We start from the raw sequence: 25,512 nt of genomic DNA on the forward strand, positions 1-25,512 counted from the left end.
AATACGGAGTTTTGCTTGATTAGCGTTAGAGATTGCCGACACTTCATGCAGCTTGGGTAGTTGCACCAACTACACGATCGGTATCCACTGGAGTCCGAATATATGAGAGAAAACACCCTGATTCAACGCAATGTCAGAATCGAAAAAAATGCAGCAGATCGAACGAGTTAGAATCCATATACAGTGAAACTTTGTGCGAGTGCACAAAGAGTCAGAATTTCAGCTTATTGAACGTCCTCACAAAGCGACACGGAAGGCTGTATTCAGGCATTGTAGAGAGGCTAATGCAATGCCGCTGCGCTGCCGCGGATACGCGTAGGCAATCGTTCTGGTTCTCTTTTTTATTTTTTTATTGCCTCGCACGGCCGGAACCACCGCTGCCATGTGGATGGATGGATGGATGGATGTTATGAGCGTCCCCTTTGGAACGGGGCGATGGCTTGCGCCACCAAGCTCTTGCTACTATGCTGCCTAATATCCTACCTAGGTTAACCAATGAAGAAAAAAAAAACACTATGAACTACCACGTCCGAATTTTCTGATCCCCTATTGCGAACTGTGCTTTTGTACGTCTCCGTCTTTTGTCATTACCCTACTTTTCTTCCACCAATCTTCCAATCGCCTCTTACTGATGTCTATTGCGGACCTGTTTGCTTTACCACTGCTCCCGCTGAACCTAAGGGCTTCAAGGAGGCCAGTGGTGCCTAAATCGACCGCTGGGTACACGTCTTCACATTCTAATAAAATATGCTCCGTCGTTTCCCTAGCTTTACCGCAGCAAGCACATGCTTGTTCTTCCTTCTTATATCTCGCTTTATAGGCGCGTGTTCTAAGGCATCCCGATCTCGCTTCGAAAAGTAATGAGCTTCCCTTTGAGTTATCATAAATGGTTTCTTTCCTAATTTCTTTTTTTCCTCTTAAGTAGTTATTCATGGCAGGTTTCTTTTCCATTGCCGCCACCCATGAGATTAATTCAGCCTCTCTGACTTTCCGCTTGACTTTCTTTGTTGCTGTGTTGCCCACCCCACAGGCCGCATACTTGCTGGTAAGCTTCCTAGTTGTTTTCCTCCACTGTGAATCAATGTTTTGCCTGTACAGATACCTGAACACTCTCCCAGCCCATTTACTTTCCTCCATATTCCTCAGCCGTTCTTCATACTCAATTTTACTGCGAGCTTCCCTCACTTCAAAACTAGTACAGCCCATATCCCCTTGCACAGCTTCATTTGTAGTCTTCCCATGAGCGCCCAATGCGAGGCGACCCACTGACCTTTGGTTCCCGTCGAGTCCTGATTGTACCCCTGATTTAAAGCAAACAACCGCATTTCCAAAAGTAAGTCCTGGAACCATTACCCCTTTCCACATACCTCGGAGGACCTCGTACCTATTGTATCCCCATAGCGCTCTGTGCTTCATTATGGCTGCATTTCTCTTCCCCTTGACTGTTATGGTTTTGTCCTGTGTTTCCATATATCCGTTGCCTTCGTTTATCCATATACCAAGGTATTTATATTCTGTTACCCGAGGTATTTCTTGGCCCTGTATCTCCACTGTCTGTTCACTGTTTTCATTGAATACAATAACACCTGATTTTCTAACACTAAATTTCAAACCTAAATTATTGCCTTCCTGTCCACAGATATTAGCCAGAGGTTGCAAATCACTTTGCTTGTTTGCGAGCAACACAATGTCGTCCGCATAAAATAAACCTGGGAGTTGCTGCTCTATTACTGTACCTGCCTGTTTGTATGAGAGATTAAACCCGATATTACTTCCTTCTAGCGCCCTCTCCATCCTCACCATGTACATCATAAACAGCAGCGGGGATAAAGGGCACCCCTGCCTCAGTCCCTTGTTGATATGAACTTTCTCCGCGCTCCTCATCCCTTCCCATTCAACGCAAACAGTATTTTCTAGGTAAATCTCTCTCAAAAGCTGTAGACAATCGTTACCTAAGCCTTCCCCTTCCAGAATATCCCACAAAATGTTGCGGTCTACGTTGTCGTAGGCTCCTGTAATGTCCAAAAAGGCCACATACAACGGTCTGCTTTCTGCTTTTGATATTTCAATACACTGAGTAAGAACAAACAAGTTATCATCCAAACGCCTACCTATTCTAAAGCCATTCTGAAGCTCTCCCAAAACGCCATTATTTTCTGCCCATGCTTGAAGCTTTAATTTGATTGCCTGCATTGCTAGCCTGTATATTACCGATGTAATGGTCAACGGTCTATACGAGTGAATTCTGTCTTTCTCCCCCTTACCTTTATAAATTAAATTCATTCTACTTTGTCGCCAACTGTCTGGTATTCGTCTATCTTTTAAAGTTTTTTCCACTGCTTTCACCAGAGCTTCCTTACTTTTTGGTCCCAGTTCATTTATCAGCCTAACGGGAACCTCGTCTAGCCCTGTGGCTGTGCGCTTAGGAATTTTCTCTTCCGCTTTCTTCCAGTTTAAATTTGTAAGCACCAGTTCCTTTTCAACTTGAGTCTCTTTCATGCTCTTTTTTTCCTCAAATACAACCTCGTCCTTGCCTTGGAAAGATTCGGCTGTTACGTTTTGGATGTAATTTATTGCTGCCTCTCCTTCCAGTCTGTTTTCATCTTCGTCTAGGATTCGTCTAGGATATACATGGAGGCGAGTGCCATCTGGTGGCGGTGCAAGGAACATAACGGCGAGCGCGGCGCGCGTGCTCGGCGGTGATTGGTTGGCCTATTCGGCAAGGCTAACGAATCAACCCGCGTTTCGTAACCGTAGGTGCTGCGGCGTGGCCGCAGCCCTCGTGGCTACGGAACCCAAAGAGGTTCGCAAAAGAAAAAAGTTTCGCTTAAAAAAACAAAACAAAAATCACCGTGCTTGTTTGAGTTAGTGTGGCGGCAGCAAAAGCGAATGGCATGACCACAGCCACGTCACCTGCAGTTGTCAGCTGTCTGCTTCAAGAGGATGAAGGCAATGTATGATGCATGTTGAGGTAATAATGTTGATACGAGGTGCATGGGGCACAGTGATGCGAAGCCTTAAATGTATTTAGATGTTTGTCGCGCACATTCATTCTGTGGTGTTGGGCAGGAATGGGGAATACGAAGAGGCACATACCAAGTTGCACGTGCCTAATGCCAAACTTGTCTACTAAGCCAGAAGTACAGCAGCACATACCGTTGCCCCTAGTTGGCTATACATATCCACCAATAATATACCCTGTGTACCAGCTAACGTTAGCCATGCTACTCAATGAAAAAAAAAAAAACGAACAAGAAATGACTGCAAGATACGATAAGAAAACCAAAAGTGTTTGGTCGTCAGACCTCTGACAACCGAACATAATAGGTTTTATAATCGTGTGGTGCTTCATAATTTTTATGTCTTTTTTTTTTTTGCCTTAAACAACTTCGCCAACACTGGATGGATCACCCTATATGCGGCAAGGAAACGTCGACCAACGCCTAACTCTGCGGAAGAAGTAAATAAAGCTACGCTTTAAAACAGTAATGAACAGGACGTCGAAGGGCGAAATAGCATTTGAGCTAGTTCTGGTTCTGATAAAAGGAGCGGCCGTAGCGAAATATTCAGTTTTCGCGTTCGACGGCGTTGTGCCGGCGATGAGTCGACGCTATTCTTTAAGCAACTTGAAATACTGCGACCAGCTGCACGAATACAATGAGTCCGCTCAGGAAACTCGCTACTCTGAGGTCCGAACAATGCTTGGGGCTCCACACAGTGGTCACATGACTATACAAAGCAGAGCAGAGCCTTCAGCCTTGTTTGTCTACTACCTTAAATGTTACAACATCGTCGCGTACAATGAGATCAAGCTATCACGACAGTGGACAGCAGCTCAAGAAAACAGACAATGTCTCGGGGAGAGCAGAACGTAGCTTCACTTGGCAGTCGATGAGTGAGTGTTGCACTTTTCCTGACAGTGTGATGAAGTAGCACGCACGCAAAGCACCACTTCTAGACCATCAGTCTTGCGCGCCCGAGTAGGATTTTCTTCCCTTTTCTCGCAAGGCAGAGATTGTACGATGACAGAGTTTCTCCTATGCAACGTCTCTACACGCTGAACTAATCTCTTTACAGTTACTGTAACTCTGCAACACTTTGCGGACAAGGCGACGGAGAGGGAGAGAAAAACAAAAATGGGTGCGTGTGAAACTGAAAACATGCCCGCGGGGTAATTTTTCGTTTCTTTTCTTTTCTTCTAGGGAGTGTGTAGAAAGAGACAGCTTTTCAGCGCTAGCACAGCAACAGAGATAGCACACGCGGAGTCGAGTTTGCAGGCAAAGCGTGCATTCGTTTTGTACCCTCAAGCTTTGTACCCTTTACCACTCCGGTATATAGCGGCTTAGAGCGCGTAATATTCGTAGAATGTTTACAGGGGTAACTGTATCAGCCGCGAGCGGGGTGACTTTTCATGAGGGACACGCTTTGTCAAGTGACAAAATGTTTTCTTTTAATCCCTGAAAAGTAGCAGCATGCATTGTGCCTCGAGTTTCGTCTATGGTCTGTTTTTGTCATGTTTACGCACAACGTTCTGCGTAATGTGACATCATGACTCATAACTGCTTAAGATATTAGTAAAGCACTGTTCCTGATTTGGCTTAGATGCTTGCAAATGTCACTTTAGCTTCTTTCCTATCTCTCACTGATTTATTTGCCTTTCGTTAAGACTTTCTCACACAGCCCATCTCTCCAGCGAAGTGTAGCGAACTACGCGCTATTAAGTAAATTCGTCGCCTCTTTATCTCTTTTTCTGACGTAGTAGAGTCTTTATGGTAGCATTCTCGGCTGTGAAAAAGTTGTTTGCACCATTGTCGCTGTCTGAGTATCTTGTGCAAGACTTGTGGCCACAGAGATGCTTTTGAGCCCTCGATATGCCACAGTCCATTCTTTCCTTTCTTCATGCGACCAGAGACTCCGAGCATCGATGTGTCAGTTCTGAAATATAAAATTGGAATTAAAGTGGGTTTCGCTACGCTAGTGCAGAAAATGATGGTTTCAGACGGCTGTGACCCATTTGCTGCTGATACTTAGATAAAAATCTAGTCCCCCTGCTTACGACCGGGGATCGAACAGTGGGTGTGCGTGCGTCACGTTAATAAACTTGCCTGCTTCTATATCTAAATTTTTGTTGCATCATCTCTCGCAAAAAAAAATTCTTTTATTAAACCAGGAGCAAACGTTCCTGACTGCGATGTCTTGCGCTTTGTCCTCTTCTCTGTTTTAGACACATGCGAAAGTACCCCGTCCAGCGCGATTCCGAACCATGGCCTGGCTATCAACAAACCGCTAAATTTATTTGATCTGATTGTGTAAGCACACGCTTCACTTTTCTCGACAGGAGCTATATCAGTCACTAAATTTCCCCGCTTGACTTCTTTACGCTCGATTGTAACCAAACAGTATTTCTTTCTTTCCTTTTTTTTTCAACAACATGAGGGGTTTTTTTTTTTTTTCCTTCATCCATGGACTCGGCTTGAGAAAGACTGACTGCCACATTTTCGTGAACGAGCTCTTGAATATCAACGCCAGGTTCATTTTTGAAGTATTGACGCTAATTTTCACGCGCGCATCTTTCCAAAAGACGTCGATAACGCAATGTGGCAGCACCCCGCTGTGGCATCCATGCCTATCGCGGGTAAGGTGAGTGTGTGTGAGTGCCTGTAGCAATGGCGTTTTCATTTGCCCTATCAATCAGCAGGAAATAAATATACGTATCAAGGAGGCACAATACGAGAACATGAAAGTGACATGCTCTTACAGAGAATTTCCACTTGACTGGCCGTTGATAATTGCCTTTTGGTGATATCAGTTGAGCTACTGCAAATAACGGCCGCTCTATGAACTAGGGCTCCAGGGTTTCTTTTTCCGGCTTTCTACTAATGTTGAGAAAATACAGTTGGTTTAGAGATAAGCCTCTCGAAGGGGAGCGCTGGCGGTGCGCTCACTGTTTCTTTCTCCTCTTTTTCTCCCTTCGTATGACAATGTTTTTAAGTACTTAAGCGCATGTCCAGAAATACGGCGTGGAGTTTTCAGCAACAAACAACAAATTAGTCTAGAATTTCTTGACATCAATGCAGGCTGCTGACGTCAATGGAATGGCGGGCATAACTTCTCAGAAGAGGCGAAATGTAGCGCGGCACAGGGCGAGGAAGTTGCGAAAGCAGCTAATTAGGCATGGCTTTTAATATTTAAAGGACCATGTGAATACCACTGCTCAGTGCTTTGAGAAGGGAACAATAGCAGCCATTGACAAAAGCATTTCGTAGCGATACTAGTACGATGAGAGCACGGGTCTTGAGCCGCGTCTCGTTAACAGCTACTCGCGTTCAACAAAACTTTACGCGCAGTTCAGATCGAAGCTCTGAAAGAGCCTTCTTTCTCTTGCCGCGTAATTAGGTCGTGTGGTAGAGGAGACTTTCTGAAGGTGTGCTCTTACATATGAATGACCAGGTGAACCCATTTCGTGTCTTGCTTCCTGTTGCTTTTTTTTGTCGAGAAGAAGCGTTTCGTGCCTAACTCTTCCAGCGAAAATTGCGTCATAGCCGGTACAGACTGGATGCAACAAACATGGCCAACAGTGGGCTGACAAGGAAAGCAGCGGCCATCTCTTTAGCGACCGTTCAGTATACGGAGCCAGTGTTTCGACGAGGGTACATGGTCATCGCCAGGGCAACACTTACCTTTCTTGACAGAGTTTGTGCGCTCTTGACTTAATAAAAAGTACCGCCCTTTCTACTACCAGGGCGGGGACCTTGAGTCCGTATGAAATCGAGTAAGGGAAGCAGATATGCCGTTGGCTCTGGAGCTCCTCTCTAAATACACAGGAACGCAGAAGTCGCTATTGTTTCAGCAACCACTAGAACAAAAAATCTAGTTACTTTTAGAAGCATATGTACTTATTTAGGCTTTCAGTATCTTTGCAGAAAATATTGACAAATGTCAAATAAATCACATAACTTCTAGGTTGAAAGCTTTATTTCAGCATTGAAAACACTATCACAGTTCTTTTTAAACTGTCCTTAAATTTACATATAAAACAGAAAAAATTGATGTGTAATGTACTAATTCGAAATATAGCACTAATTTGTGAGTAGCACTTTCGCAAAACCCTCGTAAACATTGCAACAGTTTCATGTAAGCTATAAGGTCATATATCAAATTCGTACGCTTTAGATGCTATGATGGATGCAATTTGCAGCAATAGGATATCTGTTCTTGCGCACAAGCGTGACTGGCCAGCTCTTCAAATCGGCGGCGTTTGTCTTAGGCCGCGAGGCATTTTATACGGCACTAAAGTTGTTCTTCTATCACGAAAGTAGCTCACACTTTTCCTTACATTCTTTACAAAGTTATTTCTAGGTAATGACAGCTCACAAACAAATGCCATGAAGCAGAACACTGAAAGCGCATGCCTTTTACGTTAAATCTTCTGAGACTGAAATATTCAAAGTGTGAAACAATAACAAAAGATGGGCCTACACAAGAGGCCGCGTTTCTACCACAAAACTCGCCTTCGTGCATAGCGTTCCATACCAGCGTGTCCCGGTAAACATTGCGGTTACGTAAGCGATTCCTCGTGCCAGTCTTATGACAACGAGTGTCCGCAGTCATCGGGTATGAAGTGTTCATGTTTTCCTCTGCGCGCTCACACCATGCTATGTGATTTGAAGAGTAAGCGAATGTTTAGAACGGGGAGTTCTACTCCGGGGGCTGCTCCGTATGGCGCAGCCGCGCGAGACCTGTGTTGAAAACGATCTGCGATGCGGACAATGTGTAGGCGTCCAGGCGCACCGAAAACCGATAACGTCGTGTGCACTATAGAACCCATACCCTTCCGCTTCACTCGCGTTCATGAAACGAAACGTCACCGTAACTTTTGACGCACCACTACGTAAAAGTTGCGGTTCGTCTTTTTAAACTTACAAATTTTCGGGAATTCTCGTAAGAAATTTCGTGCTCCGAATAAAGATTTTGCTTACCAGAGTCACTTGAATTGAACCTTTTTTCTCAAACACAGCAAATTTCCTTCACGTCGGTCCAAGGGCTATCTAATAAGGGCACTCTGCGTTTTACTTGCATTGAATAGGCGGCATCAAAGTTGGCTCTGATCTAAAGCTTCCTCTTAAGCAGCGATTAATTGGTGTAGAGATTGCGCAGGACAAGGTGCAATTTTTAGTTCTGGAGGTCGATAAATCTTGAAATTTCTGTTTATCCTCCACGGCAAAGAAAAGAAGCGATAGCAAGGGTGCAAAACTGAAAAAAAAAAGAAAAGCATGAGAAGCTTATGAGCCATTCCACTCTGTGAAAGTGGTCAACCAGTGAAGCTATTTAGCACACGACATGGAGGTGACACATAAGTTTGAAGAAAGGCACGAACTCATTTATTGTCTTCATGGGTGGTCATGGTGAAGAAAGGTACGCATACCCATTCATTGTCTTGGTCACGGGTCATTATTTCACTCGCAACTGCAATCACATTCATATTGTCAAATCGATGCACGTACGCCGCTGGGTGGTCGGTTGAGCCGGATTGGTGTGACATCGCAAGGGCTATATCTGCAACACGGAACGCGTAAACCGCTTCCTTTTCGTCAGCGACACATCCACATTGAAATCACCGGCAACGACAACAGGAGTAGTGTCATCGAAGCTGATTCACGCAAAGTGAGTAGCCATGAAACTTACGGGACTATGAGTCATTGCATTATTTGCTTGCTTCCGGGGGCAAGAGTGATTGCTCACGGGGGTATGAGCCATTGATGATGACAGTTTTCGACATGCTGTTCTGTATGTTGTATGCGCTATTAGAAAGAATTTAAGCACTGTGCCCTTCACTTTCCTGAGTGCGTGTAGCCTCGGCCTTACGGGATTATGAGCCATTACATATTTTGCTTGCTTACGGGGGTATGATCCATTCATGATGATAGTCTATTCATGATGATAGAAGAACAAAAATGCGCGGAATCCTAGCCATCTACAGCTTCGCTGTAAAGATCATGAGCTATTCTGGTGTCTAAAGGCGGATGACCAGCGAAGCTGTGTTGCACATGACCAAGAGGTTCCACATTATGTGGAACAAAGGTCCGAGCCCATTTACTGTCTAGATCGGTGGTCATCGTGACGAAAGGTACGCACACACGTTTATTATTTTACATCCGCGCTCATTCGTGTTTTACATTGCTTATATACATTTGTGTTTACATTTTACGATATACGGAGGCAAGGAATTTGAGGCCGAAATCACCGCGACGGCTGGTAGTGGGCCAGCACCGTCAGTGCCTTCGCAGCGGGAGGGGCAACATGGGAACGCCGGCATGATGAGCTGCAACGGAGCCACACTGGAAGACGACAACGAAGAATGCCTGAGCAATGGCACGAGTGCGTTCACGCTCGTGCGTGGTTATGCAGTGGGGGGCCTAAAGGACCAGCTGTGGTAGATGACGACGAACGCGCGAGAAGTAGCAGAAACCATTGCTGAAGATGATTGTTTTTGCTCACACAGATTTGTTGATGGACACAAAAAAATATACAAAGAAGCCTTATCATAAACAGCTTCACTGTAAAAAAAAAAGCCACGTGTAAGCAGGGGCTGTCATTCTTGCTTAGTTTTTGCTAAAGAACCGAAATGTGTTGCGCCGGACACAGCACACAATATTGGCCAACTGCTTGTTGCCCGTGATGGCTTTCTTTTACAGGTATTTATTGCTTCTTTTCCACGCCCTCCGGTCACTTATTCGCTTTCCTGTCCAAGATTACCAGGAAGTTTAACATTCGCCTTATACTACAGCAAAAGAAGCACCTGCAGCGCCACTATTACTAGTCCATCCTCTTGAGCATTTCCACTTCCCTTGTGAGATTATTATTAACGCGACAGCGTTAAGGAACTCGTGTAGCAGAAAGGCCGGTGTCGTCGGCGTCGGTGTCAGCCTCAGCGACGTTGGCCGTGAGCGATAAATCCCAGAAGGCACTTCACAAATAAAAAAACATCTTGCAAGATGGGCTGGTGGGAATCGAACCAGGGTCCCCGGAGTGTGAGACGGAGACGCTACCAATCAGCCACGAGTTTTTTTTTTTTTTCTTTATTGCTTCGCTTTTCACAGAGTTTACGAGATCAGAAGAACAGATTAACAAGATAATAGTGCCGAGAACCGTCAGCTGTTTGCTAACTACAAGCCATCAGTATTTCGGCATCTGCAACAACATTTCTAATCTTGGAACCCACTCTGGTACATACCTTCTGCACTTCGACAAAATGGGACACCGATTCGCAAAAATATTCGCGAACTGGTCTAGCGTCAATATCCGCATTGTGTACAGCCGTCCGAGTTCGCCATATACTGTGCAGGCCCAGGAGCATAACCAGATCGAAAGGCACACCATCGTCGTTTTCGACCGTGAGATAACGGATTCCGTGCGGACTTAATGGCAATTCTTTTTTCAAGGTTCTCTGTAAGATGTCCCAGAAGAACACTCCACCCCAGCAATCTAAAAACACATGCTCAATTGTCTCTGTTTTTTTGCATAACAAACAATGAGTACCCCACGGAACAAATACACCCTTTTCTTCTAACCATGTTTTAACAGGTAAGGTTCCTGTGTGCAGCTTAAAAAAAAGGTTTTAACCCCTGACGCAACTAGCATTTTTTTAACGCGTTTCAAAACATCTTTTCCTTTGCCTGCACAGTATAATTCACGATACAATGGCACAGGAAATAACACATCCACAAGGTCCTTGTACAGCCACGAGTTCGTTCCGTCAAACCGGGACAAAATCGCCTCTAGTGAATGCGGTGTTGCCTTAGAAACGTGCCGTAGAAAGTTATACTGCGGTGTATATCGGTAATTATGACCATGTAACTTACAGAAGTCGCAGTTTCACGAGTAGCGAAGTACGTTTCCGCTACATTTCTTCTGCGCTCTGCGCACACGCAGAGCCATCTTGCCGCAAACACAGAAGACCTCCTCCTCACAATGTACGGCGCTGCCCCGACACGTGGCGCGCCGCTCACCCCATGATCGCGTCCGCCTTCATGCCGCGTCGGGGCCCGGCTATCTGTGCCGATCGCGACGTTTGGCTGGCGTAGCGCGTTTGAGTAGGCGGTGCGAACGGGGTGCGATAACGCTATCGCGTTCCACTCTTGAAGGCGAAGTTTAAGCGTCCTCCAATTTTTTTATTATTATTATTATTATTATTATTATTATTATTATTATTATTATTATTATTATTATTATTATTATTATTATTATTATTATTATCTCTATGCCAGGAATTTTTGGTGCCTGCTAGACGACGTAGGTTACTGCTTTTCTGTGAATTGATAGATGAGCTAAAAAAAGAAAACATCAAACAAAGAATAGAGAAAGCAGTATAGTGACAACACGAGTGAATACATAAAAGACATATATAAACATGTCAAATAAATTTAGTCGCTTTCGACAAATCAAGCGTCGGGATCAAAGTGACAATAAAAAAAAATTATCAACTTTTAGATATTTCGGGTTCTTCGAGAAACTCTACTAATGCGCGTGCTGCACAGCGGTGCAAGTGCTCGGATGGCCATGGGCCCAGGATTTTATCTGGTGATATTGGCCTCCTATTCAGAGCATGTTCCTTCGCGAGAATCCTCTTACAGTGAGTGTCACAATTATTGCAGTGTAATATGGGAGATATTTTATGTCTTCTCCAGCCTCCTCACTTAGAGTACCAGTGCTGTCGGTTTTTTTCATTCTCGTAGTAGAAGCCAGTCCTTACTCTTTCGTAATCACTTATGACCTTTCTCTTGGAAGAAATGGACCTATAGTATAGCTCGTGTGAAGGAAAGCAGTTCTTTCAATGACGAGTACAAGACCCCTTGTCGATGTTCGGACTCAGCACTAAGAGCTGCCTTTTTCACCCAGTGTTTATCAATACGTCTCCATATTATGTAAAGTTTTTGATTTGTAAGAACCGGTAAGAAAGGTCAAAAGAAAAATAACCTCCCGTCCAGGTATACAAAGAAGTACTTTCTTAGTTTATTTCCTGCTGCCCTGTGTAATAGTTTATTCATAGGTATTAGTTACTGAATAGGTGTCTCTGTAAGCGTCCCTGCTCGTACCTCCCAGAGTGCCTCGAGCCATCGACTATATTGCCATGTTCCATTAGTGAGCAACAATATTGAAGGTGCCATGAAAGCGCAGCAAAACGTGCTTCTTTATGTTTTGCTACCATCTTTCGGCAACGCAGCTGCTTAAAACGTTCTGCGTTTCAGCCAATTTATTGCTATGAATAACGTAAGGTCCTTTACGTATGTCGTCTTCGTGCAATGACCAAATAACTGGGTTTTATTTATTTATTTATTTATTTATTTATTTATTTATTTATTTATTTATTTATTTATTTATCTATCTATTTATTTATTTATTACATCGCCTACTGTTGCCGCGACAATATGCAGGTACAGACAACACCGATGGGCGAATTTGCCTCCTCTGGGTAAATTGGCTATAGCATGTATTCGATCGTATGCATAGCTTTTTGCATAGGCATGTCAATGTGTCTGTTGCGGTTCCCATAAGGCACAGGGAGGAGAATTTGATGATAACAAATGTGGAATTTCGCATATGTCGCACGAAAAAGACATAGAAATAGAAAGAAAAACAAAATGGTAGGCGACCGTAATCTTTGACTTAGTATGGCACTCGCACCTCGGCGTTGGCGTTCTTTAGGTTAAGATTAAGTGAACGCAACGCACGAACCGAAGTAGGAGGCAAGTGTTTTTCATTAATTAGACAGTTAAATATCATGCCACATTCTCGTCTGTGACGTTATTAGTGAAGTCATTACTTCTGCTTTCCACTTCCGGGTTTCAAGGCGTTTCACCAAAGTCCTGTTTACGTGGCGGGTCTCTAAAGTCTGCGATTATGTGCTTTAGAGTGCTGTAATCAGTGGCTCCTAATATATTTTAATTATTACAGACACTTCAGTAACTGAACTTGTAACTAAACTTGTGCTCTGATGTTGTATCTGTAATGAAACCCATCAATTATGTACTGTGCAGGTTTTCTGATGTATATTAAAAAACGTCCCCGGTCGTCTCAGTGATTTCTAATTATTTATAGATATTCGAGACACTTGAGTAACCCAACTTGTAACTAAGCTTATGCTCTGATATTCTATCTATAATGAAACCCAGAAATTTTTCACTGCAGTATTTTTTATGTTTTTTTCCGATTTATTTTGACTTTCCTCCCCGGTCGCCTCAGGAGGTGAAGCGGGAGTGCTGCACAACAAACAAGAGTGTCACTCGATGTTCGTGCCACTAAAAGGAACAACAGACGCATCAACCAGACGCACGTCCGATTTGCTACCCTCCGCACGTGGAAGGGGGGTCACTGAGTGAACCACTGGTTCAAACGACAGCTCATGAAAAAAAAAAACCTACGTGACCTAGAGTTCGAAATTCTCTAATTCGTATTCTTGGCTAACATTTCTGCGCACACAGCAGTGAGGAAATATATATATATATTTGTATATTATCTTTTAAAGGATAACTTATATCTTCTGTTCAACGGTTGCAGCTACGCTGCTCACGTATCTGGAACTCACACAGATCACGCAGCGAGAGGCCTAGAGTTTCCAGAGTAGAGATTTCTTGTCCCGTTTCTAAGGAAGAGACCAACCCGTTGAAAGAAACAAATAGCCTGGTATCGGTATGGGCGCTACTTTATATCTTTAGATGTGCTGCTTCGAAGATCGACGGTACTGCCGAGATTCTGTGCGAAATTCGCCAGCGATATTGCATTAAATATTCGTTGCGGCTCTGCTATCGTTCGCAGAATAATCGCAACAACAACTGAATGAGATTTATCACAGATGTCTACACAATATTTGGGGCCGAAAGTCGCAGAATTGGATTCCAAACACCGAACGCCAACAGTATTACAGAGTTCTTTTCACTATTGCACTGTTCTTTAGGAAGTTCAAGTCCGATCAGTAAGCAGTGTGTTCTCAATTATTTCTGTGCTTGTAAATGTTACCCTCACCGAGATAACGTAAAGATCTGATCTGATATCACTCCGGAGCTCAATCCCTTAATACGTTAGAAAAACCGGACCTTTATTTTACTTGTACGTACTTCGATCGTCCAGTATTCTTCCAGCGGATCCTGTCGGCTTGCCTCCTCGTTACCGAAAGTGAGCGGTCGCCTTGCTTTGCAGTTACAACAAGTGCGAACTGGGCGTTATCTTAGCCAGGGCTCATTTCTTGCCATTCGCTGGACCTTTTCGCTTGCTGACTGAACCCGTGTCTTTTGACTTGTTCGTTCATTTTTTAGGGGGAGGGGGGAAGTGTTATTTGTTCGTTCACTTATGTAAAAAACTAAATTATGGGGTTTTACGTGCCAAAACCACTTTCTGATTATGAGGCACGCCGTAGTGGAGGACTCCGGAAATTTCGACCACCTGGGGTTCTTTAACGTGCACCTAAATCTAAGTACACGGGTGTTTTCGCATTTCGCCCTCATCGAAATGCGGCCGCCGTGGCCGGGATTCGATCCCGCGAGCTCGTGCTCAGCAGCCTAAAACCATAGCCACTGAGCAACCACGGCGGGTGTTTATTTATGTACCTCTATATCGCCCAGTGAGCGTAACAGTAGATGAGGCCAAAGCATTGAATAGTACAGTGGTTCTGCAAGCATACGCAAAAGCAAAAGCAAAAAAAAATATATCAACAAAAGCAATAAAAAAGAAAAAAGAAGGAAAAAGATGAAAAGAAAGCAGACAAATTACTTTAAAGAGGAATTACCTTTCAGGGCTAAGATAAGCTTGTGCGGTGCTACAAACTTATCGCATGCAGTCGCATTTATAGCCCATCTTCGCCTGCGGTTTCTTTTTCCTTTCTCCTACCCATAAGCGTGAAAACACCATTACGCCCGGAAACGGTTAGCTGGTGGACGGAAAACAGAATGCTATCGAAGTTATTTCACTTTTTTTTAGACAATACCTTTTCTTAGGCCTTCTTTCAAGGCAATAAGCCCGGGTGTCTAAGCAACCACTTGTCCACTCAAGTATTAGTTTATACGCGCCTTGTTAAGATACGGTGAGAAAGGTAGTTTTTGGTGCTGCAGTATCTGAAGCACAAAAACCTTAGTACTGGGCCGACTGTAGTCTCCGTATGTACAACTCAAGATGAAATATCCTCACTGTTCTGGTAAATTTATATTTATGTTCTTGCATTCCTTAATTGCGTTCCTCCTCTGCGATGTGTAACAAACCGGACAGGCGTCTGCTTGACCTCCGTGTCTTGCCTTCTCATTTTCTCTCCCTCTATTTCCTCCTAAACGATGCGACAATTTCCCTGCAGCTGACCATAATCACTGCTGCCTTCGACGAAATAAAAAGATGTACCGTTCGCCAATTATTCCTAATAGCAGAATAAAAGAAACTTAGGGGACCACAACAAACATGAACGCAGAAGAATCATGACTGTCGCAATTTTGGGGATTATGGCACGTGGCATTTAACATTTCCAATCATTCTTCAGCTTCCACATGGGAGCGAGCGCATAGAGCGTGAATGCGGTCTTACAGTTATGGTGGCTTGGGGTTTAAAGCGTTTATTTTTCTTTTTGCAAATGTGTAAATTGGGACGAAAAACCCGGAGTGTTTTCTTTTGCCAGCGCGTCGTGGTGAGTCTACCAAGGCATAGAGAACCTTTAATAGGAACTCTCAAAAGGCGTGAGCGTCACCAGTATTCACACAATCTCTCCTAAATACAATGATTATATGCATTCTGGCTGGAGAATCCCGCTGCCGGTGCGTCGGTATTACGTTAACCGACAGCCGCGTTGTAATCCTATTCTTAATTTCTCACTGTTTCAGCCCGATAAGCAAGGGTACACATTCAAACAATGCAAATAGCACTGTCATCCCGCTTCCCGGAAAAAAACTCAATGATGTCGGTTTTTTTCGCCAAGCCTACAAAAAAATTCCGCGGCAAATACGTTCAATGTAGTGACCGTTTTAATCTATCGTGCATGCTCGAAGCGGAAACGGTCCGGAAGCAGTCAAAGCTGCCTTGTAAACCTTTATTGCTCCTCCCTGTTAGGCCTATAAAATTTCGCTTTTATTACGGATAGCTCCCTTAGCAACCGAATGGTGTTGTCGGACACTGGTGGTGCGGGCACGCATTCGTAAATTCTGGCTTCTTCTCTTCGACGCGCGCTTCTCCCCGGAAACGCGTGCACGACATCACCGCCGAATAACGTATACGACAGAGCCGTGATGGCCGGGACGATTTCAGCGCCTCCTGCCGACGGAGATGGCCTCTATCGCTTTACACGGTGCGAGCTGGCGAGCAACACGGCGACGGCGAAGAGCACAGAGCGCGAGCATATTCGTGTCAAGGCCGCGCTCTCGATTAAGGGGGGCACGTGCGTGATGCTTAAGGGTCTTTTTTCATCTCCGATGTTCTTTCCTTCTCGGCGCACCGACATGCCGTCGTCGTGAACAACCATCGCGAACGTAACGACGATCGCGACGGCCTCGCGCGTCAATAAATCCATGCATCGTTCCTTCGAGCATCGTTTTCCCTGTCTGTGCTGCAAAAAGCGGCGCTTGGAACAAATTCGCTGGAACCATTGAGTGCGGAGTCGTTTAAATTTTGCGGCTAAACTTGTCTTTCTTTTTTTTTTTTTTGCTCCTGAGTGAAAGCAGTCGTCAAGAAGTGTCGAATAAAAAGAACAAAGTGGGAAAGCACGAAAAGCACGGCAACGTAATCGAGAGCCAGAATATTCTGTTCATGATCAGAGCATTTTATTTTCTGCTCAATTTCCCTCTCCGGCAACGACGTAACCATAAAAAATGCTCACGATCGACTTTCTCTGCTTACATCATCTTTTGAATTTTCGTCAGCTGTTAATGTTACTGCGCTCGAAAAAGTGCAAGCGGCACATAACCGCCCGGGAGGAATCTTTTCCCTTGATGAAGCGAGAGGGATGACTCATAGATATAGAAAGGCACAAAAGATTTGTAATGCAAAATACTTTAACTGACGCTGCCTGAAATGAAGCTCGCGGCAAAGCTATTCGCGATGCCTGCGACCTATAAGGTGGCGCACGTGGTAACCCAAGATGGCTGTCTGTAGGACGACCGCGTGCAAAGCGCAGGGCACGGAAACTTGTTGTATAGCACTTCGTGACGACTTTGCGAGATCATGTCATTTTCATTACGTCACTCAATGAGCCGCATGGAAGCGGAACTACGCATTAAAGCGGAGCTAATAAAAGATGAATAAATGCAAATTAAATCCATGATAACGCATTTTCTGTGGCGTTATATAGCTTTTTGACACTCGCTAAAAGTGCCACGGGGTAATTTTAAGGGGAAGGGAGAAAACGCCCCAGTACGTAGCCTACTTGATGCTTGATCACTCTAAGAAAAAAATATGATGGGAAAAAAAAGATACCAGCTGCAATGTGTTACAGGTAATACCATTTTATCTCTCAGCTATTTGTGACGTTGTTTAAGCATGAAGCAGTCCTTCAAACACTTGAATATGTTCGACTTTATTAACATTACATACGCAGGTAAGGACAGTCATTCACCGATGTTCGTAGTAATGTTCATTATCTGAACTAGCAGTATCCCACATACTACGTTTTTGCACATTTAACCCGCGGGAAAATGAATTTCAATGCACTTACGCTATCAATAATATTAATAAATATACAGGACTATACTGTTTTTGACATATTGTTTGGACTTCGTGAAAGGTTAGTAGGAAAAACATGCTTTTCAGCCTGGTTTATGCAGCCTTTCATACGCCGCGTAAATTTGAACACCGTTGATCATGTGGTAACACGTAAAAACCTAATAAGCATGGCACAAAATTTTTATTTACCTAATATGATTGTCGAAAATCCTACACCCGGTGCACTGAAAATAAAACAAGGGAAGAGAAAAACTAAAACAAGTGTAGACATAGCCCATACGCGCGAGTGTTTTTATATATATATATATTCTCTGCACAGTCCTCACTTTTTCATTCTTCTTACAGGAAGTGCCCGTTGCCACTTGCTGCAATTGCACATAATCTCCTTCATCTGTGGGGTCACAACTTTGCTTATCCATTACCTGCTCACCCACTATTCCTCGATGGATTTTGCCGGAAAGAAGAACACTTATCTCGTCGTAGAAAATTCTGCTTATGCACTGGAAAACGCAGCACAAGCACTTACTATCGTTGTTGTTGACCATCTTACGAGCGAAAGAGGTAAACAAAAGCCTGTTCCTGCACTTGGTACAGTCCGGATTAGCCACGTGACAGCGCGGTCATACACCATTGTCGTATGCCCGTCCTCCTCGAGGTGTTTCTCTCCTCGTGGCGCTACCATCAGTGCGAATTTTGAGGAAGTGGAAGTCGACGTTTTCGGCTAGAATTTGCTCTTGGTAATACCATATTCGATGAAGGTAAAGTTTACGCAGTCGCCGTGGAGTTCTGTTTCGTACTATTGACTGATCACTTTTGTTTCCCGAATACTTTCTCTTGCTTTGTTGCATCGTACCTTTGTTTTTAAACTGGATCTAAAGCAGAAGTGCCTCTTCACTGTTTTTTTCAACGACCCCTTACGCTTGACATAGTACTGGCCTGCTGTGCTGCTTCTAAATGCGTTTTGCATTTAGTATGAATCTAATGATCACAGGTTATACTGCCGACCACCAGCCCCGGAAAACAAACCTATGGCCAAATCCACAAGTTCACGACACTATCAGCACCGAGCTTCTGCGGTCGCTTTGCGTACTTTATCGCACCACATAATTCTTGCACGTAAAGTTAAACTTCCCCGAATCGTTCGTCCAGTCATGCCTGTGTTGGTTCACATTCGCGCCAGGTGTCTGCGCGCGCCTAACGAGCGTACATGGGCACGAACGTAAGCAAGACTAGGCCTTATAGGTTGCGTCTCGGGCAACTGGGAATTTATGTATAACACATGAAAGCAACGTCACCATTTGTAAAAGCTGTTTACTTTGCACTGGACCAACATAAATTAGATTAAGCGTTAATTGTAGTTAATGCACAATGCTGCTCTCTAAATGGCTGCATAGTACAACATTTTTTCCGGCCGCTTAGCGATGTGAATTCGTGCCATCACAAATGTAGGAGTTATTGATCGGTCACTTTAAATTGAGCAGCGCATCTGCTGGACGTTCGGAACGTCGAGTTGCAATTCTCTATGAAAAATTTAAGAAGAAATTGGGCTTTCGGTCAAGCTGCTTTGTGAACCTATCAAAGTGGACGCGTTCTTGTTTTCCTTTATGCGAAAATAAACTGTGGCAGGTCAGTCACCACAAATAAAATACAGCATTACGATCTGCTATGCACAGACTACTTCGCTGGCAAAAATACTAAATCCTTACGATTGGCAGCATGCTTTGTCCATCTTTGCACATTGCACTGTCGCAGGCTGCACTAAGAAAATCAGGCAGATTAGTAGAACAGGGCTCGGCAGATTATTGATTGCGTCAACTGAACCTGAATGTGAGATGTCAGCTGTGCTGTCCTTCTTATCGAGGCAGTTTAGCGGTGCAAACTTTGAATGCAGGAGACGACGGCAGTTACGAACGTCCACGTGGTTCTGTATTAGCCCGCACGTTTCTGACACCGGTAAAGCTAGCTTCGCCGCAAACATACACATCTAAGGGAGGAACTCAACCTTGCAAGTCGTGGGCTATATTGGTTACAGCCACCACACACAACTAGGAATTATTTGTGTGTGATTTTACCCGAGAGCCTTTCCGCGACAATTGTAAGCGAAACCGAAGATCGTGCCAGTGCTCTGTGGACTGCTCAGTGATGCAAACGCGACGCTCTGACCGCATGGCGGCCGGTACTTCTTGCGCTACCGATGACCGCTGTGTGATCGCTGGGAGTGTCAAACGTAGTGACAGTGCATCACAAAGGCATCTCACTTTAAGCTTACGTCACAACGCCCACCGGTGGTGCCACAAGCGCTTTCAATCATTTGTTTTGTGTATCGCGTTTGAACCACCGAACACTGTACCAGACGAGGGGGCATGACAAAGTAAAAGTTCCATAGATGTGTCAAGAAAAGGAATTTTGGTACATTACAATCACCTAGAATGTGCGAGGTGGCTAGACTACCCTAAAGGCAGTTTCCTTAATTTTATGGTGCTGGCAGATATGAAATAGAAGGACTGCGTGGTACGCTCGGCCGGCTCTTGTTTAGTGTTTGGGTAACAGTTCCGGCGTTGGGAGGGGGGGGGTAAAAAATTTGTTGTTTCAGAAACGGGCGCCTACAGGCCAACGGCAACAAAGTTCACCCTCAAGCTTAATTTATTAGAAACAAATACTAGGCTCGGTACCTCGCGGATAGTTAGACTTTATTAGGCCCGCGTACATTTCATCGCAGATAACAGGCTGCCTTAGCACAATGCCGGGAAACCAACACGACAAGACGGATGTTACTTTAATCCCAGAATCACACGCGGTATGCTGGGAGCTGTCGAACATGATCTTTTTTTTTTAAAATACGCAGAAAATGCCGGAAACTCAGAAGCAAGCATCATTCACTGTGCACGAATGCACAAAGTTCCGCAATAGTTTTCTGTGTCGTTTTAAAAGTCCCGAATGACTGTCCCGTGTGTGCAAATACTCGCTTTACATATCATTATTCTTTCTTTTTTTCATTCAAACTACAATATAGCGTTTTGGAGAAGCCAGTGGCATGCTGTATTTGTTGTCAACGCTTCAAATATGGCACAGTGGCATAATCAATGTAAGCGAACCACTTGCATTATTTTTTCTTCCAGCAAACTGAAGTCAATACGATCATCGGCCAGGGGTCCACTCCAACTCAGCACGTATAGGTTCCCTCCAGCTCGTGAGTGCGGCAGCTCTTTTCGGAAGGAAACATTGCGAAGTGGTGAGTGGAATGCTTCTAATCAGCATGTCAATATTATCCCAAAAGAAAAAAAGAGAAAGAACAAAAGCAGCTATTCAAAATGTCACTCATATACTTTCGGAGTTACGCTTCATTTACAATTCTAACACCCGAAGACACCTAAGCGATATGACCGTTTTTCAAGTCGGTTCTTATTACGTATACTGGTGTATTACGAACTTAAAAAACTGGGCCCGTATTCACAAAATCTCCCGCTCTAGGATAGTTCATAAGTGCTAATGTGAATCAATCCTGATGCCAGACATGTTACTAAAAAAGTCGGCCGGGCAATGGCAAAGAGCACTTAAGAACGAAAATCTTTATGAATGCGGTCCTGCGGCCCAATAACGTAAAGCTATTCCATTCTGACTTTATTTTAAACTTCCGACGTCAAATTTACGTAGCCGTTAACGCGAAAATCGGGCGGTGACCTGAAGCGTTGTTTTAACAGCCTAAACACTATCCTCGTTTATAGGAGGTCACTTTTGTTTGCATTGTAAGGGCATAGCATTGCCTACATTGAACGATTCTCCCTATTTAAGTATCGCAAAAGGGGCGAGGAGCGCGTAGAAGGGGAGAGGGTTTTGCCGTTCCCCAGCTAGCGCAGTGAAAGTAGGCCCTCGGGTGAGAAAAGTGGCGCAGGAAACTGCTATTGGTCCGCTTTCCCTTAGGTTGCAATGGTTGGTCGAAAAAGGCAGTGGCATGTTCCGGAGAGTCAAAATACCTCTAAAACAGGTCCTTAGCAAAAAAGAGTTGGCGAATCCATGTGCTATACGAGCCGAAAGGGCTCAGGAACGTTATACTGACGGAAAAATTGTTTACCATAAGCAAAAACAAAATAAATCTATTCGTGCCAAGAGCTCCGAGTAGCCAGTACCAAAGTGATCGAAATGCAGTCATTCTCTATTGCTTTCGGGACAGCCCACTCTGCACCTACAAAAGAATCTGCTTTCTGTTGCATGTTATTCAGTATTTAGTTCATACACGTCACTTTGACGTGGTGAGCTTTCGCGGTTTTGTGACGTCGCGTGAAAGACAGACCAATTGGGCGCAGCCCGAAAAACAGTTGACCAATAGCTGCGGGCTAATCGTGAAAAGGGCGTTGAATTGGAATTATTTTTTTTATGTTCCGTCTAACCATACGTAATCATGTGTACACGTCTTATCAAACGGGGAGGTTTCGCAGTTTCTTTTGTGTCGCTTGATTGACAAGCCAACTGGGCGTGGTCCAGAATAGTTTTTCCCGCCAATCGTGAAAGGCTAATGACAAAAATAAAATAGAAACAGTTTGTAATACTTTAATTATAGCGCCCCTGGATCCCCACGAAGTAGGTTCTGAGAGCAATAGCTCCAAGCACGTAGGCCAAAATAGACGTCACTTGACGTTTATTGTCCCAAAACCCGTTTTTTTTTTATTACATAAAAACAGAAATGACGATGTAGCATCGCGCGATGGTTTGCCATCATGAAACACACTTCCCGGATCCTTGTCGTCGTATGCAACGACGCAATGGTGCACATCAACTTGTCAATTTTCTAGATATATGATGCCAGGAATATGCCTATAACCACTAACGCACAGTTCCACATGCATCGCCAGTCAGCCAACGAATACGCCCACACGCGTCCAATACTTTTGGTGTGGCGGACGCTGCCATGGAACGTAGTCTGCTTGCACGCAAAAAGACACAGGCATTCTGGAGCTCAAGTGCCCTTCGTTGCCGAATGCCCCCCCCCCCCCCCTCCCATAAGCTGAACCCCTTGTTACGGCTACAACTACCGTCTAGCCTTTCCCGCCGCGAAGCAACTTTGCTGTGACTGGGGTGGCTGGGAGTGGCGTTTACGAACGCTTACTCCTATCGTATGGGAATGACCGACAGCCCGACGTGCGAGTCGTATAGGCGTCGGGAAACCATCGACCACCTATCGAGTACCAGTCCTCGCTACGGCGTCCAATGCCTCTCTCTCCGGGCAGCTCTAAACCGACTGTACTTGAGACCCGTCTCTATGTCAAAAATTCTCGGAGCGCGGCATGTCCGTCACTGGCACAAAAAGTTAAATTATGGGGTTTTACGTGCCAAAACCACTTTCTGATTATGACGCACGCCGTAGTGGAGGACTCCGGAAATTCCGACCGCCTGGGGTTCTTTAACGTGCACCTAAATCTAAGTACACGGGTGTTTTCGCATTTCGCCCCCATCGAAATTGTGGCCGCCGTGGCCGGGATTCGATCCCGCGACCTCGTGCTCAGCAGCCTAACACCATAGCCATGGCACAAAAAGTGATTCGGGCACAAGTAATGTTCTTGAAGTACAGCGGTTTGAGAGACCGCTTATAGTGCTCCTGTGCACGTTTTCACGTGCACTAATTGATCGCTCCTTTCCCCTTTTCCTCTTTACAGTCTCCCTTTCCCTTGTTCCCAGTGGAGGGTAGCAAACTGGACGCTCATCAGGTTGACCTCTCTGACTTTCCTCTTCTTGTTTTCTCACTCTCATTTCATGTCACGGATGGATATCTTACGTAATGGCTTCCGAGGCATGTCGAATGGCTGTGGCTAAAGGTGCGTCCGCCGTCTCCCTCGGATTTTCTTTACAGGTACGTTAGACGCTTGGCGGATTCGGCAGTGTTTTTATCGAAGTACGTCGGACGTTTCTCGCTTAGTTCTGCAATTTTTCACGTTTGCACGTGTCGGGTATAAGCACGCTGAACAGCTGTACATGTTTCCCTCACACTCGCTCCTACTTTGTGTGTGTTGTGGTGCAGCGTGGCTGTTTACGCACTGCTCGCACTGATCAGCCTGCTCATGATTGCCGTAACAGCTACCGCATCTGCTCGCATGGCATTGGCGCACCCTTTCACAGCGAAAAATATAATCATTCCATTCGGTGCCCTTCGAAGCTATGAAACCACGATAACGTGTGCTCATCGCAAATACAGCAATGCTTATATTACGCTTCGCTACCGACCCACTAAGTGATTGGTAGAAATCCGCTCCTCTTGCACCATTTCAGAATTACAGAGACGTTGAAGTAGAAACTGCAATCCACAAATTAACAGAATCGTTTGCTAACGAAGCCAGTACAGATAGCTCCGCTGACCGCTCTTCGAGTCGCCCTCAGTTTTAGTTCGCCGGGCGAGTAACCCTAGCCGTACCGTTTGCCTTTTTAAAAAAGGTTATTTCGTGAGGCTTCTTCTCGAGACAGCTTTTATCATAACCTTAGGCAAACTACTAAGAAAAACTTGAAAATTGGTTGCACGAGTTACAGCGTAATATTAGACATCGTGGTACTGCATACGTTTAAAAGCATTTTCGGCTGTGTCAGTAGAATATACGCACTTCTACTTTGATTCTGCTTCTTCCCTTAAAGGGACATTAAAGTGAAAAATCATTTCTTCTGCATGAGTAAATTACCATTCTTTAACACCAAAAACACCCCTCTTACAACGATAAGACGTTTGTTGAGCCAGAAAAAGCGCAAGAACGAAATACGGGTGGCGACGCCTACTTAAGTTCCCGCACCTGGGGGCTGTGGCGTCTTGGATTTTCATGGCATCTTCTAGGGCCTACTAATTATATATAGCGGTACAGAATGACTACATTGTGTTCTAAAGGAACCAAATAATTAACATGGAAAGTTCCGGGAACCTTTATTCAGCCAACGCGGCCCAAATGCAAAAACACACTTTGGAATCCCTGACGTCACGCTGACGTACCGGCGCTGGCTTAGGGCGCGAAATTCAAATACTGATACTTGGACCTTTATTTTCTCATCTAATAACCAAACATTTTTTTTAAATGACTGCCTGCAGAGTTCTCAAACAATGCTTCATTAGTCTAAACTGATTTCTTGTTTCGCTTTACTGTCCCTTTAAAGTAGTGAACGAGACTGTTACGATGGGATGCGACGCTGTATCGATGGGATGCTGCGCATACGGGATTGGGGAAACACGCGCAATAGCCCACTTCTATCATAATCAGTGCCAACACACCCGCCTTGGTTGCTTAGTGGCTGTGGTGTTGGGCTGCTAAGCACGAGGTCGCCGGATTGAATCCCGGCCACGGCGGCCGCATTTCTATCGGAGTGAAATGCGAAAACCCCCGTGTATTTCGATTTCGGTGCACGTTAAAAATTCAAGTGGTCCAAATTCTCGCAGTAACCCACTACGGCGTGCCATAGTGGGTTAGTGGATAAGCACGTAAAACCGCATAATTTAATTTGCATTGAACAACGCGGCTAACGGCTCATTTTTTAATGAAACACGCATTGGCCGTTTGTGTTCGATATGTTATAGATTATACTAAAGAGCAGAACGTGAGTAGAACCCGCCAAAATTTGTGATTAGAAAGGCCGAAATCAACAAAGATCAAGCGGCGGAAAGCTGTACAGTTTGTAGCCAGTGGTTAATATCACAAATATATGAACTATTAGGTCGCTTGTTTTGTTTGCGTTGCAGTAAAGATCTCAAATTGCTACGCAGGTACATGGGTTTGATACCCAATTCACGAATTTGATGGTTCATTTCATTCTCCTTTTTTTTTTTTTTTGACTGAGGAAGCTTCCCTGACGCGGTGA

At 44.6% G+C, this 25,512-nt stretch overlaps 1 protein-coding gene and 1 long non-coding RNA gene across 3 annotated transcripts in view; both read left to right on the forward strand.

Annotated features, from left to right (window-relative positions):
- Positions 1-25,512, forward strand: part of LOC126541593 (calcitonin gene-related peptide type 1 receptor-like) — a 360,166-nt gene that overhangs the window by 54,116 nt on the left and 280,538 nt on the right. For both annotated transcript variants that reach the window (XM_055076767.1, XM_050188421.2), the window contains one exon: positions 20,808-20,920. The gene's annotated coding sequence lies outside the window, so the exon portion shown is untranslated. The remainder of the gene's footprint in view (positions 1-20,807; positions 20,921-25,512) is intronic.
- On the forward strand, positions 3,269-6,756 carry LOC140215937 (uncharacterized). Its single transcript, XR_011892532.1, has 2 exons — positions 3,269-3,895; positions 6,526-6,756. It is a non-coding gene; the product is annotated as an uncharacterized lncRNA (long non-coding RNA).

Source organism: Dermacentor andersoni, chromosome 2 (genome assembly GCF_023375885.2).
Source record: "Dermacentor andersoni chromosome 2, qqDerAnde1_hic_scaffold, whole genome shotgun sequence".
In the NCBI taxonomy this organism is placed as follows: domain Eukaryota; kingdom Metazoa; phylum Arthropoda; class Arachnida; order Ixodida; family Ixodidae; genus Dermacentor; species Dermacentor andersoni.